Here is a 14,416-nt window from a genome sequence, read left to right on the forward strand (position 1 = left end):
ATGAGTAAGGCTACGATTTTGGCAGGGGTATTTTTATTGAAAGTCATGGACAGGACATGGGAAATAAACAATAAATCATGGAAATACACACAGGGCCAGTGTTAGGGGGTAGCAAGCAGGACAATTGCCTGGAGCCCCACGCCGCAGGGGGCCCCACAAAGCTAAGCTATGGCAAAGCTGAATCCCAAGCCCAAGCTCTGCTGCCCGGTGCTGAATTAGTGGAATTTTGAGGAAGTCATGGAGGTCTCGTAAAATCACGGAATCTGTGACCTCCAGGCCTGACTCATAGCCTTACTAATGAGAACCCAACTGTAAAACAACTTGGAGGGATATTTAGAGAGAACAGTTAGGCACTGCTATCTGCAGAGATGAAAGTGCGTCAGCCTAAATTAAATATTAGTTTGAACAATGCTTAGCTATTGTGCATCTTGGGGGAAAGAATGTCAATGAGAAACTCAGGAGTGGAAAAGCAAGATAACCCCAAAAGAGCAAATAAGCTTTTTATCAGACTCCCTGGTTCTGTATGGCATATGGTCAAATTCATTAGCATATCTTAATTACGAATTAGCCTATCATTTGTAGAACAAATCATACTGCAAGAAATTTGGGGGATAGAAATAATTAATTTAAGCTTAAAAACGCAAAAATTGTTTTTAAAAAATTGCTGGGTATGTATTTTATATTGCATACGTGGCATTTTACTTCAATTCTTCCTTATGCCCTCCCCCTTAAACACATCCCCACTAACTGTCATACACAATGATCACACAACTTTAAAAAAGAAGTACACACAATGACATGGGCCACTTCACCTCGAATGGTCCCTCGAAATATGTGCTAACAACTTATGCTAAACAATCTGTTCCATCGTGTCTTTAGCTGTAACACTCTGAGCACATTGCCCAGACCCGAAGAAGAGCTCTGCGTAAGCTCAGTAACTTGTCTCTCTCCAACAGAAGTTGGTCCAATAAAAAAATATTACTTTGTCCACCCACACACTTACACACACCGACACACTGTTGCCCAGAAAATATGTCCATCTGTCTCTCTCATGTGCGTTTACATGCACACACACACACACACACACACTTTCTCATATACTTACACGTCACCCTTGCATTCAGGGGAAAATATGTTTGGCACAGAAGCATGTGCACAGCTCTATGGACACATGCTCAGTGGCTGAAAACAAGCTGCCACAAAGAATCCCTTTGTTCGTTTCAAAATGCCGGTCAGTCTGCCAGTACTTTTGATCTGCAGGACTGGCTCAATTCCACTGTCTGTCACTTAAAAGCTGAAAAATATTTCTCTGGCCCCTCTCCCACATTCTCGTATTCTTGGCGAAATAGCTTTAAAATGTCTCCTTTGGATGCATGTATACATATTTATTATGCGTGTGTATAATATATTACACAAACATATACATAATGGATGATGATGTACCCCTAGACTGAGCCCCTGTTCAATGCATATGCACCACTTAAGCATTATTTTGAGGCCTTAAATGATGCTGAAGTGGTGTAAAAGAGGGACTTGGGCTGACCTTCTATATAAGGGTAAATTTCACTCTATATGTGTAATACAAACAAAACACTTACATAAAAAGATCATAATTAAGTTTGCAGAGTCAAACACTACAGAGTTAAGAAATGCCAGAAGGAAAGTTGCCTATGCAACCTTAATTTGGCTCCCTTATGTGACTGCATTATGGCACAGTTTTGAATTACATGATCACATACTATTTTTTCCACAGGCCCCCTGCCTCATTCAGTGCACGGGATGGTGCTAACTTAAAGAGCAGCTATTTCCTCTGTTGTTTTAGTCTCATTGGTCAGTGTGTGGCCCTAGGCCTTATTTCCTGCACACTATTCAGACTCAGCTCTGCAAGCAGAATTATTAATTTCCTCATGGGCTTTTCTCTGATGCTCGCTACTATAGTATCTGAATGTTTCACAACCATGAATGTATTTGCATAGCACCCTCTGAGAAGAGAGGTTTATCTCCCTTTTACAGATGGGAACTCACGGTCAGCGAAAGATCAAAATTATCCATGAATTTTGGGTCCCCAATTTGAGATGTCTAGGACCTGATTTTTTTAAAATTTATTTATTTAGTTATTTATTTAAGAGTAGTAAGCATTATATAGCATTTCATATGTTCAAAGCAGAGTTCCCATTGCCTTCAGTTGCAGCTGTGAGTTCTCAGCACTTCTGCAAATCAGACTAAGGGCCTCAAATCAGGCACCCAGAACATGAGGAACACAGTGATCACCTTTGAAAAGCTTGGTTTAAGTGACTTGTCCAGCATAACACAAGAACTCCCTGAGAGAAGCAAGGACTAGAATCCTATTCTCCAGGGCAGCATTCAACTGCCTTAACCATGAGACCCCACACAGACCACCATGAGTCTGGCCTTTCCTCACTTCAGAGTGCTTGGTTTTGTGAGTTTAATAATGTCCTTTTAGAAGTAGGATTTTTTTTTTGCTTGTGCAATTTTTCTCAGTTATTAAAAGAGCAAACTGAAGAAAACCAAATTTCATCATGTGTCATCATACTGAGACCCACATGGGTCACCAGCAGTGTCTGAAATCATAATAAAAAAGGCTGACAAAGGAGGTGCTGACATCATCATGAATAGGTCGGAATATGAACAAGAGGCTGCTAGGCAGCTCTCCAACACCACTTTTTACAAGCCATTACCCTCTGATTCCACTGAGGGTTACCAAAAGAAACTACAGCATTTGCTCAAGAAACTCCCTGAAAAAGCACAAGAACAAATCTGCACAGGCACACCCCTGCAACCCCGACCAGGGATATTCTATTTGCTACCCAAGATCCATAAACCTGGAAACCCTGGATGCCCCATCATCTCAGGCATTGGCACCCTAACAGCAGGACTGTGGCTATGTAGACTCCCTCCTCAGGCCCTACGCTACCAGCACTCCCAGCTATCTTCGAGACACCACTGACTTCCTGAGGAAACTACAATCCATCGGTGATCTTCCTGAAAACACCATCCTGGCCACTATGGATGTAGAAGCCCTCTACACCAACATTCCACACAAAGATGGACTACAAACCGTCAGGAACAGTGTCCCCGATAATGTCATGGCAAACCCGGTGGCTGAACTTTGTGACTTTGTCCTCACCCATAACTATTTCACATTTGGGGACAATGTATACCTTCAAATCAGCGGCACTGCTATGGGTACCCCCATGGCCCCACAGTATGCCAACATTTTTATGGCTGACTTAGAACAATGCTTCCTCAGCACTCATCCCCTAATGCCCCTACTCTACTTGCGCTACATTGATGACATCTTCATCATCTGGACCCATGGAAAAGAAGCCCCTGAGGAATTCCACCATGATGTCAACAATTTCCATCCCACCATCAACCTCAGCCTGGACCAGTCCACACAAGAGATCCACTTCCTGGACACTACGGTGCTAATAAGCGATGGTCACATAAACACCACCCTATACCGGAAACCTACTGACCGCTATACCTACCTACATGCCTCCAGCTTTCATCCAGACCACACCACATGATCCATTGTCTACAGCAAAGCTCTACGATACAACCGCATTTGCTCCAAACACTCAGACAGAGACAAACACCTACAAGATCTCTATCAAGCATTCTTACAACTACAATACCCACCTGCTGAAATGAAGAAACAGTTTGACAGAGCCAGAAGAGTACCCAGAAGTTACCTACTACAGGACAGGCCCAACAAACAAAATAACAGAACACCACTAGCCATCCCCTTCAGCCCCCAGCTAAAACCTCTCCAACGCATCATCAAGGATCTACAACCTATCCTGAAGGACGACCCATCACTCTCACAGATCTTGGGAGACAGGCCAGTCCTTGCTTACAGACAGCCCCCCAGCCTGAAGCAAATACTCACCAGCAACCACACACCACACAACAGAACCACTAACCCAGGAACCTATCCTTGCAACAAAGCCCGTTGCCAACTGTGTCCACATATCTATTCAGGGAACACCATCATAGGGCCTGATCACATCTGCCACACTATCAGAGGCTCGTTCACCTGTACATCTACCAATGTGATATATGCCATCATGTGCCAGCAATGCCCCTCTGCCATGTACATTGGCCAAACTGGACAATCTCTACGTAAAAGAATAAATGGACACAAATCAGACGTCAAGAATTATAACATTCAAAAACAGGTTTCAGAGTAACAGCCGTGTTAGTCTGTATTCGCAAAAAGAAAAGGAGGACTTGTGGCACCTTAGAGACTAACCAATTTATTAGAGCATAAGCTTTCGTGAGCTACAGCTCACTTCTTCAGATGCATATCGTGGAAACTGCAGCAGGCTTTATATATACACAGAGAATATGAAACAATACGGGAATAGGTATTGTTTCATATTCTCTGTGTATATATAAAGCCTGCTGCAGTTTCCACGATATGCATCTGAAGAAGTGAGCTGTAGCTCACGAAAGCTTATGCTCTAATAAATTGGTTAGTCTCTAAGGTGCCACAAGTCCTCCTTTTCTTTTTGCGAACATTCAAAAAGCAGTCGGAGAACATTTCAATCTCTTTAGTCATTCGATTACAGACCTAAAAGTGGCAATTCTTCAAGAAAAAAACTTCAAAACAGACTCCAACGAGAGACTGCTGAATTGGAATTAATTTGCAAACTGGATACAATTAACTTAGGCTTGAATAAAGACTGGGAATGGATGGGTCATTACACAAAGTAAAACTATTTCCCCATGTTTATTCCCCCCTCCCCGTCTCCCTCCCCCGCTGTTCCTCAGATGTTCTTGTCAACTGCTGGAAATGGCCCACCTTGATTATCACTACAAAAGGTGTTTCTCCCCCCCCCCCCCCCCCCCCCGCTCTTCTGCTGGTGATAGCTCACCTTACCTGATCACTCTCGTTACAGTGTGTATGGTAACACCCATTGTTTCATGTTCTCTGTGTATATAAATCCTCCCCACTGTGTTTTCCACTGAATGCATCCGATGAAGTGAGCTGTAGCTCACGAAAGCTTATGCTCAAATAAATGTGTTAGTCTCTAAGGTGTCACAAGTCCTCCAAAAAGTCCAAAAAGATGTTTAAATAATGTTAAGTTTGTAAAGCCAAGCATTCCGAAGTTAGGAAAGGCTAGAATTAAGTATACTTGTGTAATCTTCATTCTGGCCCCATACATATGCTACAAAAAGGGACTGGACTGGGGCCTAGGAGAACTGGATTGAACTCTTGGTTCTACCACGGACTTCCTGTGTCAAGCAAGTTAGACTAAAATTTTCAGAAGAGGCCACTAATTGTCGGTTTCTAATTGCTGGTCACTTGATCATTGTGGGTCCCAAAATGAGGGGACAGTTTTATATTTTGTGGTCTTAATCTCTCTGTGGCTCAGTTCCCGCAATTATAAAACAGGAATAATAATGCCTGTATTTCACAGAGGTGTTTGGGAGATAAAAATATGTTAATGTTTGCGAAACACTCAACTACAGGAGCAGTGAGCATAATAGAAAATCCCATGAGGGATGTGTTCAGTGCAGTGTTTTGATGGTATGCAGAATATAAGGCCACATATTGAATGAGGAGGATAAAAAGAAATATTGAACAGCTGCGTTGTTCCCTGAGTACCATCCATCCTGTGTACTGAATGAGGCAGGTATCTGGTGAAATTAGTATGTGATCATATAATTCAAATTATACCTGCATTTTTAAAGTATTCAGCACAACCCATTTGGTATTAAACCAAAGTATATAGTTTATTCTCAGTGTCCCTTGTGGGTATAAGACTGAGCATTACTTACAGAAAGGCTTTTCATGTCAGTTGTTGAACTGATATCATGCTATTCTGCAGCAGTAGCCAATGGAAACTGTTGATGCACTTACAGTACCCATAACCCCTTTCCAAGGTTCAGAAACTGGAAGAAGTGTGGGTGGTTTTTTGCAAGTGCAAATTGCATTTCTACAGTGTTCTTTCAAAAGGTAACAATTGTTTGTGCCATTTAACGGATGTAGGAATTAAGACTTCACACAGAATAAAGATAAACGGGATGCAATGAATTTACTAATGGCTTTCAGAATCACAGCATAGATCTCGAACCTCTAAAGCTAAAATACCAACTTTGTTAGCTGGTAGCAGTAGCAGGCTGTTGTTCTGTGTGTGGGCCAGCCACTGGGATGTGTGTGCAACAGTCACTTTGTCAGTGAGTTACACAGCTATTTGTTGGCCTTAGCAGTACAGTGCTGGAAATCAGATTCCTGGATTCTTTTCCTGGCTCTTGAGGGAAGTGTTCCCTGGTGGTTAAAGCAAGAATCAGCATTAGGATGTGTTATTTTAATTAATGGTGCTTGGCTTTTACAGTGTTCATTCATTCAGTCTCAAAGTACTTTGTGAAGGTGAGTATGCAGAAGTAGCCCTAGACAGCATAGTAAGCACATAGTTTTGGCCAATTCATTCTGAGAGGCAGAGTTGATAAGACCTAAATCTGCCATATTAGAAACCTGGGTTCTATTCACAGCTCTATCTGAAGTGACTTTATACAGCTCCTCAATGCCTTATCTGTAGAATGGGGGAAATAATACTTGCCTGTGTTGAGTACCAGCCACTAATGAATAATAGGTGTTGTGAAGTGCACAGATCAGTCCCGGTTAATGGAAGAGGTGAGACGAAAACTCATGGTCTCCTGGTTTCCAGCCCTTCACACCTTCTCCAGGCCAAAGGAAATGGAAAAGGAGGAAAAGGGTCCATTTTGCCTGTGTCCTCTTTGGAGCTCTAGCGCTAGGCATATTGTACTGTGTTGTCACAAGAGTGTTCACTGGAAGCCATATGCTGGGCAGTTTGAACATTCAGGAAATGAAGAGCAAGCCTCTGACTGGGTGTGCAGCGTGTGAGCAGAATGGTGGTTTTCTGCTGCATATGACTTGACCAAATCTGGATGGCTTTTCACAAGAACAGCAAAAGGCACCTGACTGACCCCAGGACTATTTTCCTGCCAAATTTCGTTGCCTTCTCCACAGCATGATGGTGCTAAAGCTGTTCAGGGAATGGATGAGGGGGAAATTTAACATTGATAAAACTATCTATTTTTCTGTAACCTTGTGCTTGGAAACAGATGAACTGTTATTGCTCAGTTTTATTTTATTTATTTATTTATATATTTATGTATTTAAATGAACCTGAGGCAGAGACACCAGCATGGAAAAGCTCAGCCCAGATGGGGAAAACTTGTCAAAGCAATAAGCATCTGAAAACAGAGGTTTATAATGGAAAGTGTTAGGCAACTATCGGCATTGCTCACAGCTGCTCCTCCTAGAGTACAGAATGGCCAGAACCAGAGACTTCTTATCAAAACACTCTACGCGTTAGTGGCTGGGCTGAAATGGATCCTGGGTTGGAACCAACTCTATCTCTGATTTTGCCACCCAAAGCCTAAATGATCATAGAATCATAGGGCTGGAAGGAAGCTCTAGAGGTCTTTTTGTCAAGTCCCCTGCACTCGAGGCAGGACTAAGTATTATGATGAGGGTTTACAAAATCCAGACTTCCTTACTGGCTCATTGTAGAGACGAAACAAAATCAAAATGTTTTACCTCAAACCCTTCTCCCCAAGTTGGGGGCTCAGATTAACTGGAATCTGAATCCAAACTGCCTGTTTTTATAAAATCAAATGCAGTCTTCTCAGCCCAATTTCTGTGTCTCTGTATCTCCCCCACTTAAGGACCTCTCAAGTGCTACTCGTTTTGCAGAGCACTTCAGAGCCGGGCAGGAAAATGAAGAGTTCCACCCTTCTCTCCCACCCCTCAATCCCCCGCTCATCTTTGACACTTGCTCCCCAACCGCTCCCGTGGTGCTGACTACAGTCCGTCCCCAGCTGGTGCTAAGTGTAAGCACCTCTTTGCCAGCATGCACAAGGAGCAGGAGAGAGAATTACCTTCTTTTATTGATATGGAAACAGAAATCGCTGGATATGGCCACATTTACGGGTACAATAACTGACACCGGGCATTTGTGGCAGTAAGGTCTGAGCAAATCTTTCAATGGGTACACAGCAAAATAAATGACTGCTCTGAATTTTGGCTCCTTGCTGCGTGCTTTGGAGGCCTCCATTATGCATCTGAGCTACATTTGTTGAATGTGGGTGCTTAAAACGAGGTACTTGGTTCAGGGGCCTGACTTCCTGAAGTGCTGAGCACCTACAGGCTTCAAAGGCAGCTCATCAGTTTGAAAAATGGGCTACTGGCTCAGATACCTGTTTGAATTTAGGGGCTGTTTTTTGTCATTAATATTTACAAATGTTGGTCTTGATTTCAGATGGGTGAGAAAGAGAGCATGAGTGAGTGTCCTGCTTTCCTGAGGAAATTGAATAGGGCTCACTTGCTGGGCTCAGGTGGGCATAAGACACATGATCAGTTCCCAGTGATTGCATGGGGAAGTGAAAGCAGATCTTGGGCTCGGTCTGTGCTACAGAGTTAGGTTGCTGCAAGGCAGCTTATGTTGACCTAACTATTGAAGGGTCTACACTTGAATTTCACTCCTGCCAACATAACTGCCCCACTACGCTGACTTAATAACTCCACCTCCTCGAGTGGCGTAGAGTCAAGTTCAATGTAGTTAGGTCAACGCTCTTGTAGACACTGCATTGCTTACATTGTCTGTTACTTGCTTTCAGAAGCTGTCCCACAATGCCCCACACTGAGAGTGCATTCAATACAAGCACTCCTGGTGAGGATACGCACCACTAACACAAAGAGCAAAGTGTAGACATGCACAAATGATGTAATTACAGTGGCGGCGGTATGTTGACATAAGTTAGGTTGACTTAATTTTGTAGTGTAGACAAGGCCTTAGTCCTTCCTTTTCCATGTTCTTCTGTGATGGTGAGATTGGGGTAAATGTTCACTTTATTTTACATCTTACCTTAAAATGCTGGACAGTAGCATCTGTCTGAGAGCTAAAGTGTGTGCTGCAAAGAGCCAGGGTGCTCTACATAGGAACGGCCATACTGGGTCATCTCGTCCAGCATCCTGTCTTCTGACAGTGGCCAGTGCCAGGAGCCTCAGAGGGAATGAACAGAACAGGTTATCATCAAGTGATCCATATCCTGTCACCCATTCCAAGCTTCTGACAAACAGAGGCTAGGACAGCATCCCTACCCATCCTGGCTAATAGCCATTGATGGACCTATCTTCCATGAATGTATCTAGTTCTTTTTTGAACCCTGTTATAGTCTTATTCTCCACTGAGAACAGGCAACACACAGTCCTAGAACAATTCCCTCCCACTCCATCACAGGCCTCAGGGTAGAGATTTCAGATTTCTGCTGTGATTTGCCGATAATTCGGCTTCCAACAGCCAAATCTCATATGCTTCATTATTGAGCTGTAGGATGTGGCAAATTATTATTGGTCTTTCACTGACCTCTAGTGGCAATGTATAAAACAGCAGTCTTCAGACCCGACCTTGATGAGATCAAGGAAGAATGATGCCATAGAAATTAGCATTGGACAAGAGCTATTAGGTCAGTGAGTTCATCTCCACTTCGGGCTGTTCAGGATCACTCCTTGCAATATATTTTCCAGAGCTTTATCCAGTCCTGTTTTCAGTAGTGTCAAGCAATAGGGCTTTTGCCATTGCCCTGAGAAACTATCCTACAACTTAACAATTCTCACCATTGCCAGACATCCCTGGCTTTCAAACCTTTGCTCCATTTTATTCCATTGTACAGGTTACATCTACTAGAGCCATTCTGTACAATGTAGAGTAGTAATTCATAACACAGATCTCTAAGATGCCCGCTCCTGTAGTGTCTTGGCTTCTTCTTTCTTATCCCCTTTTTGTGATTATGACTTTCAGATACTTGCAGATGTCACTTGTTGATTTCTTCCTCCTCCCTAGGCAGGATGGTTCCCTACATCTTCTCTTTTGTGCAATTTAGTTTGGAAGGTGTCTTGCATAATGCTTAATAACAGATCACCAATTCATTTGGATTTTGAGAAGAGTGTTTAATTGTGCACTATGGACACTTGACAGACAGTACCCTTCATATTTCGGTGTTAACCCTGAGTACTTGACTTCCTTGGCTGAAGAATTGTCTCTTTCGCCCCTGCATCCCTCCTGCTTGTGCAAGGACTTTGAGCCCTTTCCAGGGCTCTCAGGGCTGCTCACATTTTTGCCGTAAGAAAGGAGCCTCTTCTCCTTCAGAACATCTTCTGAAATCTCATCTAGTCAGGGAAGTATTCCAGCTGTAAAGATGACACTTTACACTCTTTCGGTCTTTCTCTCCCTGCCTTTTCACCTGTTGATTCTATAAACTCTGTTGGGCAGGGACTTTGAGCCCACCCCTGGTTGATGCTTCCTGTGAGGGGCTGAGAAACCCTCAACTTTCACTGACCTCAATACCTCAAAGGAGATATTCTGCACCTTGCAGAACTGAGCCTCTTTCTTGTGTGGCTAAGTGTACTTGTTCATGGATTGTGCACACACTTATGGCTCTTTGGAAATGATGACATCATGTTGCATGATTTAATTTATATTCTTCTTCTTATCCACATCAGTTCAGATGCTGGGACATTCCTTCACAACCAGACAGTGTGGGATCTAGCCCCACACCCACACAGGTGCCATATTAAAGCTAGAGTCAAGTTTAGAGTGGCCATGCACTGCATTTCAAGGCTCCAGCAGCCAGACTTTGGGCATGCCCATAAGCCCTAAGAACTACCCATATTCCTTGTGAAATTATAGATTAAAAAATAAAAGGGACTACAGTCACCATTTAGTCTGACCTCCTGTATAACACAAGCCATAAGATTTCCCTGAATCCATTCCTGTTTGAACTAGAGCATATCTTTTAGACCAAACCAATCTTGACTTAAAAATTGCTAGGGATGGCGAATCAACCAATAGATAAGACCTTTGCCCAGGGTAATATCAGAGTGGTGACTGAAAGCTTCTTTGTCAGGCATAAAAAACAAACAAAAACCTCAGCCCAGGAATTATTTCCAGAAAAATGTTTCTTCTGCTGCTGCTCCACAAAACTGAAAAACTGCTCTTGGCACAAAGTCAGCCAAGAGCCCCTAAAGTTAGGCTCCGATCCAAATCCCAACACTGAGTCCTGGTGACGGTTGCTGTCTGGGGCCCAGTGGATAAGACTGAGTGATTAGGTGTCCCAGAAGTCAGTTTTGAAAAGCATGCTCCCCCTTCACTTCTAGAGCAGTATTTGTTGAGGACACCCTCTCCCCTTGGGCTGACATTCCCTCTTTTGCATAGCCTTAACCACATTAGCCTGTGAAATTGAGAGTAGATGAATGGGGAGGAGCCGCTGCTTACAGCCATCCGTGCCAATCACAGCAGTTGAGCAGGAAGGCAGCGTCAGTTTTCTAACCAATATAACAAATGACAAGGTGTATATTTATCCTAGATACCCATATACTTTGGGTGAGTTGTGGAACGTAGGATTTGTCATATCGCATCAGATCACTGGCACATCTAGTCCAGGATCATCTCTCTGACAGTGTCTAGTGCCGGATGCTTCAGAGGAAGCTGAAAAACTCACAGTAATACACCTTGCCAACTGTGAAGCACTGTAAATAGGGAGTGGGAGTAGAATTCCTTCCTGATTCCTGAAGCAATCAACTCACACCTCGATTGCTCTTATTATCTTAGCTGGCCTGGCTACAATTGTAAACTATAAGATTAATCAGCCTCTTACAACACTCCGTACAGCAACAGTATATGTCTTCATGGCCTCCAGGGCCAGGATATTCCATAGGCTGAAGGTGCTTTGCATGTAGTAGTATTTTATTTTTATGTTCCAGCTTTCCTCCTCTGAATAGCCTGATGCTAAATTCACCCCAGGTGTAATTCAACTAGACAGTAAAATTACTCCAGGGATGAATCTGGCCCCTAGTCTTTTTAATATCTTCTCCTATAAAAGCCCTTTATGCCTCTAATCATTTCCATCACCCCTTCCTGCCCCTTTTCTATTTCTGCTGTCTTCTTGGCTAAGAGGTGACCAAACCCTGACCACAGTATTAAAGATGAAGGCAGGCCATTATTTTATGTAATGGCACTACCATATTTTCTGCATTATTCTCAGTCCCCTGATAAATACAGCCCAGCATCTGATTCATATTTTTGGAACTGCCACTGCACGTTGAGTGGGCATCTTCATCGAGCTGTCAACAACAGGCCCTAGATCTCTTCCCTGAGCGTTTACAAATAATTCAGAACCCATCGGAGTGTACACACAGTTTGAGCTATTCTGTCCAATGTGCATTACCCACTCATCTAAGATCAGTGTCATCTGCCGTCATTACCCAGTTAACTGTAATCCATCTCTTTAGATCTTCCTAGAAGTCCTCATAGTCTTCCCTTGTGTTAACTAATGAAATAATCTATCCTCTCTCCTCTTGTATTTTCTTAATACAGCTATTGAAACCCCATGCTCTTTGCACTAGTCCCTGGGACATCCCATTATGTTATCTTCTTTCTATGTTGAGAAGTTGCTATGTAGTCTGACTTGTCCTTGCTAGCTCTCATATCAATTTCTAATACAGGATAGAAATGCCCCACATGTCCTTCACTAGCTTCTTGTGAGACTTTATCACATTTAATTTGGTTGAGTTCCTGGAGTTCAGGTATTGAAAGGTATGTGCTGTTCAGGAAAGAGAGAAATAAAGGTAAAGGTGGCAGAGTGGCATATCATATATTAGTGATATGGTTGTCTGTAAAGAAATTACAAGTGATGGAACGGATAAAACAGAATCTGTTTGGGGCAAAATAACTTGGCAGAAGAAAGGTAATAGAGGCCCTACTGGGATAGTGATTGGGGTATGCTACAGACCCCCAGGATCCCATTTAGATATAGATAGAGACCTCTTTAATATTTTAATTAAATAAATACTACTGAGAATTGTGTGATTATGGGAGACTTTAATTTCCCAAATATATATTGGAGGACAAATGTTACTAATAATGGTAGGGGCCAGTTACTCCTGGATGTGATAGCTGACAAATTTCTTTACCAAATAGTCACTGAACCAACAAGAGGTGATAGATTTAATATTGGTAAGAAGCGAGGACCTCCTAGAAGAACCAGTTGTAGAGGACAGCATTGGTTTGAGTGATCATAAGAACGGCCATACCAGATCAGAGCAATGGTCCATCTAGCCTAGTATCCTGTCTTCTGACAGTGGCCAATGCCAGGTGCCCCAGAGGGAATGAACAGAACAGGTACTCATAAAGTGATTCATCCCCTGTTGCCCATTCCCAGCTTCTGGCAAACAGAGGCTACAGACACCATTCCTGACCATCCTGGCTAATAGCCATTGATGGACCTATCCTCCATGAACTTATCTAGTTCTTTTCTGAACCCTGTTATAGCTTTGGCCTGTACAACATCCTCTGGCAAAGAGTTCCACAGGTTGACTGTGCATTGTGTAAAGAAATTTTTTTTTCTTGCTTTAAACCTGCAATAAGATTTGTCTCGACCTAACTCTGAAGTAATTTGTGAGCTAATTCAGTTTAAACTAAATGGAAGGATAAACAAAAATAGCTCTGCAACTAAGGTCCTTGATTTCAAAAGGGCAAACTTTAAAAAATTAAGGGAATTAGTTATGGAAGTGGACTGGACTAAAAAACTCAAGTGTCTGAATGTGGAGAAGGCTTGGAATTACGGTAACTCCTCGCTTAACATTGTAGTTATGTTCCTGAAAAATACTACTTTAAGCAAAATGATGTTAAGCAAATCCAATTTCCCCATAAGAATTAATGTAAATAAGAGGGGTTAGGGAAATTAGGGAAGAGGCAGGGAAATTTTTTTTGCCAGACAAAATATATATACACACAGTATAAGTTTTAAATAAACAATGTAATGCCGTACACAGCAATGATAATTGTGAAGCTTGGTTGAGGTGGTGAAGTCAGAGGGTGGAAGGGGGAGGGATATTTCCCAGGGAATGCCTTACTGCTAAATGATGAACTAGCACTCAGCTGAGCCCTCAAGGTTTAACACGTTGTTAATGTAGCCTCACACTCTACAAGGCAGCATGAATGGAGGGAAGGGAGACAGCATGGCAGAGAGAGACAGAGACACACACTGTCTGTGTGTGAGAGAGAGACGTGCATTGCCCCTTTAAGTACGCTGACTCCACTCTAAGTACACTGCCTTTTTAAGTAGATCAGCAAGTTGAGACAGCAGCTGCTGCCAGCAGGCTCTCTCCCTCCTGAGTCCTGTCCGGTGTCCCCCCTGCTCTGTGGAGATAAGGTACAGGAGTGGGTGGCAAGAGCGGGAAGGGCCAGGGGGACACCCTCACATTAGCACCCCTCTTCCCCCCACGCCCCTGCACAGCAAGCAGGAGGCTCCCGGGAGCAACTCCAAGGCAGAGGGCAGGAGCCCAGCACACGGCAGAAGG

The sequence above is a fragment of the Lepidochelys kempii genome, chromosome 1, assembly GCF_965140285.1.
Source record: "Lepidochelys kempii isolate rLepKem1 chromosome 1, rLepKem1.hap1, whole genome shotgun sequence".
Classification (NCBI taxonomy): Eukaryota; Metazoa; Chordata; order Testudines; family Cheloniidae; genus Lepidochelys; species Lepidochelys kempii.